Source organism: Thalassophryne amazonica, chromosome 11 (genome assembly GCF_902500255.1).
Source record: "Thalassophryne amazonica chromosome 11, fThaAma1.1, whole genome shotgun sequence".
Classification (NCBI taxonomy): domain Eukaryota; kingdom Metazoa; phylum Chordata; class Actinopteri; order Batrachoidiformes; family Batrachoididae; genus Thalassophryne; species Thalassophryne amazonica.
Window position 1 is genome coordinate 59,441,242 of NC_047113.1, and position 6,191 is coordinate 59,447,432.

Consider the following 6,191-nt stretch of genomic DNA (forward strand, 5'->3'; position numbering starts at 1 on the left):
ATCGCGATGACCGTGAATTAAATGCATCACTGGAGGCTCGTTAACAAAACTAATCAGTGCCATCGCCCAAATGAGAGTGGAACAGTGAATAAAGGGCCAACTGCTCTGACAAACAGCTCCATGAAACGTTTGAGCTGATCACGTGTTTGAAATAAAAATAAAATCAAGAAATAAAGAAAATAAGCGGAAGTGTCCATTAGAGGAAAAAAAACTTTTTTGGACCAGTTCAACCTGAAATGTGACCATGCCAGGACAATTCTGCAGTCCAACTAAGTATGTGCCACATTTGGTTCAAATTGGGTTCCATCTCAAATTCCTTGACCTTTACCTTGGCCAAAAAAGAATTCTTTAACGGCAATTTTGGGGACAATCTTAAATGATATACCAAATTTATTTGAAATCAACAAAAGGCTCTGGGACCAGCAAATAGACAGGCACCCCAGTGACCAACGTTTGGCAAATTTGACCTTGTTGGCAATTCTGGAACCCAGCTGGAGCCCCACATGTGCCAAGTTGGAATCAAATTGGAGTGAAAAATATTATTTTGACCTTTGTTTCCAATGACATTGACCCCAATCATTGACCTTTGGCAGATTTCACCTTCCTGTGCAATTCCAGAACGCACCCCATATGCATGCCAAATCTTATGCAAATTGGAGTGATATATCACACCTGTGTGTGAGCTTGTGTGATGTGAAATTATACCACGAGTTGTGTAAATCTTCGCTGAAAAAAAACAACCCAGATTTTCTTCTCTGAAGTTTGATTATTTTTTAGGTAAAATCATTTGTCCTCTTTCTCCCGAATAAGATTCAGCCACATCTGACATAATGTGAATCCTCATAATGCTTCTCTTAATAAGAAAGGTTTTTGGTGAGAACAGAAGATGAGCTCAGATGAACACTCTGTTCCCTGGTAGAAACATCGTGAACCCACAACATCCTCTGCTTGACCAAAAAGCAAATAAGAACTTCCTCACTGCTTTCCAGCCAAAGAGGAGAAATATTTCATCACGGAGATAAGAACGCTGTATGAAGCGCTGCTCTACCATAGAAAAGGAGCTCTGAACTTACTTTGTGAAACATGGATTAGTTCTGCTAAAGTTTCTATAATGAATCCAAAGCTAAAGTGAACTAACGTAGAGTCAGTTACTCTTTGCCTTGCCGGGCTGACGCTTTGCCGCCGGAAGAAGATGAATAGACTCAGATATGTTGTAGTGTATGACGTGCCTCCTACGTTACAGTGCAGCTGTGTAATGTGTGCCCTGAGGAGGTTCATCTGAACCTCTATGAACACTTCAGAACTTTTTTCTGAGTAATTTCTGATTGTCTTCTGGAATAATGTTGCTTATGAACTTAATGGTCCATTGTGCAATTTTCACATATTTCTACTTTGAAACTAAATTCTATCAACTAATGATTTTCTGAAAAGTGGATGAGAATTTAAAAATCTCACAGCATTCACATACATCATTTGCTCAAATACAATATAAAATTCCATTTAACGAAATGTAACGCAGCGTAGATTCTCATAAGAAGGCGCATGTTTCAAAGCTTTCATTCAGATTCACTGACGTAACAGCTCTAACCTCTAAAAGGAAGCAGCTGGACCCCTTTCAGTCATCAGCTCACAACCCCCCTATGCACATTATGTAAAAATGTCAGGTGTATCTTATTACTCTACTGCTTGCAGTCACTGACCCGAACGTTATCTCCTCCTCCCCACCACCACCAGTTGGTCCCTGTTTGACACCGGGGGGCTCGGTCCCTGCCTTTTTGTGACTTTTGTGATTGCAGGATTCAAACTGAATGCCGTTGTGACCTGGACCTCCAACAACGACTATTCTCTACAATATCACAATGGATTAAAATCTTTTTCTTCTTTCCCGAGTCTTTTGCTGGAGCTAGAAAGAACACTTGGAGTGGAACACCTGTGCCTTACATATGAGGATAGTTAGTGTTTAGCCAAAAATGGTTTACAAAGAACAGTATGCATAAAACTGAGGTTTCTTCCTCAAATCATCAGAGGGAGTTTTTCCTTACCATTGTTGCCTGTGTGAGTCAAGAGAGAGTCAAGATGTTTATTTGTCACATGCAAAAGTGCAGTGAAAAGTGTCTTTGTACCTGCACTGATAAAAACAATAACAATAACTATAGCAAAAATGCAAAAGTACAGTCAGAGTGAAATTATATATATATATATATATATATATATATATACAGCTATATAAATTTGGGCGTTAAGGGGTTAAAGCTGCCATTCCCAACCACTCAATCGCGATCAACTGGTCGATCGTGAGCAGAGTTCCAGTTGATCGCATGAACAAATAAAAAATCTGGCCTCATCGAGAGGATTTAGTGCTGCTATAACAGACTGATGCAGAAGGTGGCAGCAATGCACCAATAAGGATGCTGACCAAGGTAATGCTAAAAAATCAAAAACCTATTTTCATTCAGAGTGGGAAGAGGTTTATTTTTTTGTTTATTCAAATGCCAAATCCATCTGTCTGATCTGCAACGCAAATATGGCTTCACCGAAGAAAGGGAATTTGGAGCAGCATTTCAAAATGAGCGACAAACTTCCCTGCTAAATCAGCTCTGCACGCCCGAAAAGTCCAGGAAATGAAAAGTTGGCTAGCAGCAAAAGGGTCCATAAATATGGAAGGGTGATGGATGTGGCAAACAAGATTGTGTGCTCTGTTTGGGCCAGGAGTCTGCCGAAGCATTTATTCCATGTGCAGCTGGAGCAGACGTGCAGACGGAAAAGGCTATTTGCACCACTGAGGTGTAAATTAGGATTTAATACACTCCTATTTACACCACCCTCATCTACACAAAATTTATTTATATTAGAAACATCTACTACTGTGGTACAAATTAAACTTTAATATTCCCTTATTTGCACCACAATGGTGTGAATAAAGATTTGGTAGTTCTCTATTTACACCACTATGGTGCAAATGTGGCAGCATGGTGGCTTAGTGGTTAGCACTGTTGCCCCACAGCAACAAGGTCATGGGTTTGATTCTCACCTGTGGCTTTTCTGTGTGGAGTTTGCATGTTTGCCCCGTGTTTATGTAGGTGTGCTCCGGTTTCCTCCCATATTTAAAGAGATGCAGGTTAGGTGAACTGGAAACTTTCTAATTGTCTAGGTCTCCTCAATGGCCGCGCCAGGAAATTTTTGTTGGGGGGGACTGGGGTAAAAGTTGGAGGGGCTCCACAAAATGTCGTCAAAATGAACAATATATAGTAAATTGCTTTATAAATACCAAGGTATATGTTTTAGTCACCCATGATCCTCTAAAATGTGGTATCAATGCACACACATCACTTAGAATGATTGCATTCATCACTTTGCTCAGTTATGCAATATTGAGACATTCTCAGTGCAAAACTGGAGTTGAGATCCACAAATATGTCAGTTGCTATTCACATTATTGGCAGAATTATTGGGGGGGCTGGGGGGGGGCTTGGCTCATTATTGGGGGGGCTTAAGCCCCCCAAGCTCCCCCTTGGCACCGCCACTGGGTCTCCCTTACAAAAGAGGTCTTGATCTCAATGGGACTAACCTGATTAATTAAATTTAAAAAAAAAAAGGATTTAGTTTTACCATATTTGCACCACTCGTGGTGTAAAAAAAACAGTCTGCTTACAGACACAGATCCGTTGCTGCACACAGAGATAAATTTCTGGAACAGTTTTCTGAATTGTTGCCCGAAATTAAAGAATTTCTTAAATGTTCAAACCATGATGATTATGCAGAGCAGTGGCTCTTGGACTCAGCCTTTCTTACAGATCTGACTGACAAGTTCAAGACAAACCCATCAACATTATCAGCTCCATGAACACATTTAAAAGTAAGTTACACCTGCTGTCAAGCATTGTGACCTGCAGAACTTTCCACACATGGACACAGAACTTAAGCATCAGGACAAATACTGGGTTGAGCTTGAGTGTGCACATTATGATGATCAAGTGCAGAGCATCTTGTCAGAATTTGACAGGCAGTTTACTGACTTTGCATCTACTGAGCCTGTTGTCAGTTTTCTCTGTTTTCCATTGGGGTAAATATAGATATGGATTATATAACTTCCATAGTGGCGTCACTCTTCAACCTGGATATCTGTGCTATTGAGAATGAGATCCTCACCTTAAAAAATGACATTCAGCTGAAATCTAAAGCTCCTACTGTCTGGACTAGCTGACTCCTCTCAGTGCCAGAAGTCCAGGTAAGGTAGGGAACAACTTTTTCAACTTGAATTAGGCATTGTATTATTTGGGTTGTTTGTTGTTTGCATTGTTACGGGCCAGTCTTAGGCCTACTTGTGCTTATTCTTTGCACCATGCACATTTACTTCAGTACTGTATTATTATTATTGTTAAAACTTTTTCTTTGTGCCAGGAAATTGTGTTTTTATATAGGTGACCAATATATTGTGGCTACGCTATGGCTTTCGATATGGATTGGTAGATCGTGATACACTTTCAACTTTAAAAGTAGATGTTGGTTCAAAAAAGGTTGGGCACCAGCATTCGATACAGTGGACCACTCCATCCTCCTGAACCGTCTAGCCCAGCAGGTGGGCTTTCAGGGACTCGTGCTGTAGTGGTTCAGGTCCTATTTAACAGACAGGCACTTCTCTGTTTTCATCAATGGCCACTCCTCTTCTACAGCCCGACTGTCTTCTGGTGTCCCGCAAGGCTCCATGTTGGGCCCAGTTCTGTTCTCTCTTTACATGCTGCCTCTGGGTTCAATCATCTCCAGCCATAACGTGTCTTTTCATATGTGATCTTCAAATCTATCTACCAGTCTCACCAGATTCTCCAGATGCATTTCAGGCCATCAACACCTGTATGGATGACATCAAGCACTGGTTCACACAGAATTTCCTGAGTCTAAATGAATCCAAAATGGAATTCTGTCTTTTTGGCACCACAAGCCCACTCGCCGTTGTCTCAAATGGTCACTCACTTCCTCACCATAACATTGTAATCAGAAACTTGGGAGTTCACTTGGACACTGACCTAAATCTCCATAAACAAATTGTCTTTGTTGTTAAGACAAGCTTCTTTCAGCTCCGCATTCTTACAAAAGTGAAACCCTTCCTCAGTTGTTGTGACCTGGAGAAAGCAATCCATGCATTCATCAGCTCACGCTTGGACTACTGCAATGCTCTGTACATTGGACTCAGTCAAACATCCTTACACAGATTACAACTGGTACAGAATGCTGCTGCCCGGCTCCTCACAAATTCTCATAAACATCACCATATCACACCTGTTTTGCGCTCTCTCCACTGGTTGCCAGTGCAATACAGAATCCAATACAAACTTTTCCTGTTCGTTTTCTGGTCCATCCACAGCCTTGCACCTGCGTATCTATGTGAGATTCTGACCTTTCACCAGCCCAGCAGATTTCTACGATCTGCACAGCTCTACTTGTTGGAGCAGCCCAGGTCTCGAAGCAAACAGTGGGGTGATCGTGCTTTCGCAGTAGTAGGTCCTAAACTTTGGAACTTGCTGCCCCTCGACTTGGCATCTTGGATCTGCCACTTTTTAAAACAAAACTCAAAATGTATTTGTTTAGATGTGCTTTTGATACTTAGTCTTGTTTAGACTTGGGAATAAAATGTATCTGTGTTCTTCTTTTTAACTATATTTAAATACAATTTTTATATGTACAGCGCTTTGGTCAACTTAGGTTGTTGTAAAGCGCTTAACAAATTAAATTTGATTGATTGATTGATTTAAAGGTTCCAATCCACCTAACCTGCATGTCTTTGGATGTGGGAGGGTCACACTTGCAAAAGGTCAGAGTCACTGGGCCAAGGTCATGTCTGCCTGTCTATTTATTGACCTACTCCTACAAAGTCTTTTTGCTGATTTCTACCAAACTTGTAAGTCCATTTAGGGAAAGATGAAAGAATTTGATTTTGAAATGGAATTGGACCAAATTTAGCACACTTTGGTGAATTCAGAATTGCCCCGACTATGTTGTCAGCCAGAGGTCAGCCATTTTACTGAAGGTCAAAGTCACTGGGGTCAAATGTCAGATTGCTGTAGGTCATATAGTCTTCATACCCAGGTGTGAAATTCCAAAGTTATCCCAAATCCAAATTCAAACCCTCCAGCTATTCTATATCTTGCAATGCTGTTGAAAGTGAAAAAAGTGTTCTGATTATATCACGGTTC

The 6,191-nt window shown here is 40.8% G+C and overlaps 1 long non-coding RNA gene across 1 annotated transcript; it reads right to left on the bottom strand.

Moving 5' to 3' along the window:
• Positions 1 to 4,956: 4,956 nt before the first annotated feature.
• On the bottom strand, positions 4,957 to 5,905 carry LOC117520901. Its single transcript, XR_004563808.1, has 3 exons — positions 5,821 to 5,905; positions 5,602 to 5,606; positions 4,957 to 4,966 (listed from the first exon to the last, which is right to left on the bottom strand). It is a non-coding gene; the product is annotated as an uncharacterized LOC117520901 (long non-coding RNA).
• Positions 5,906 to 6,191: the final 286 nt, after the last annotated feature.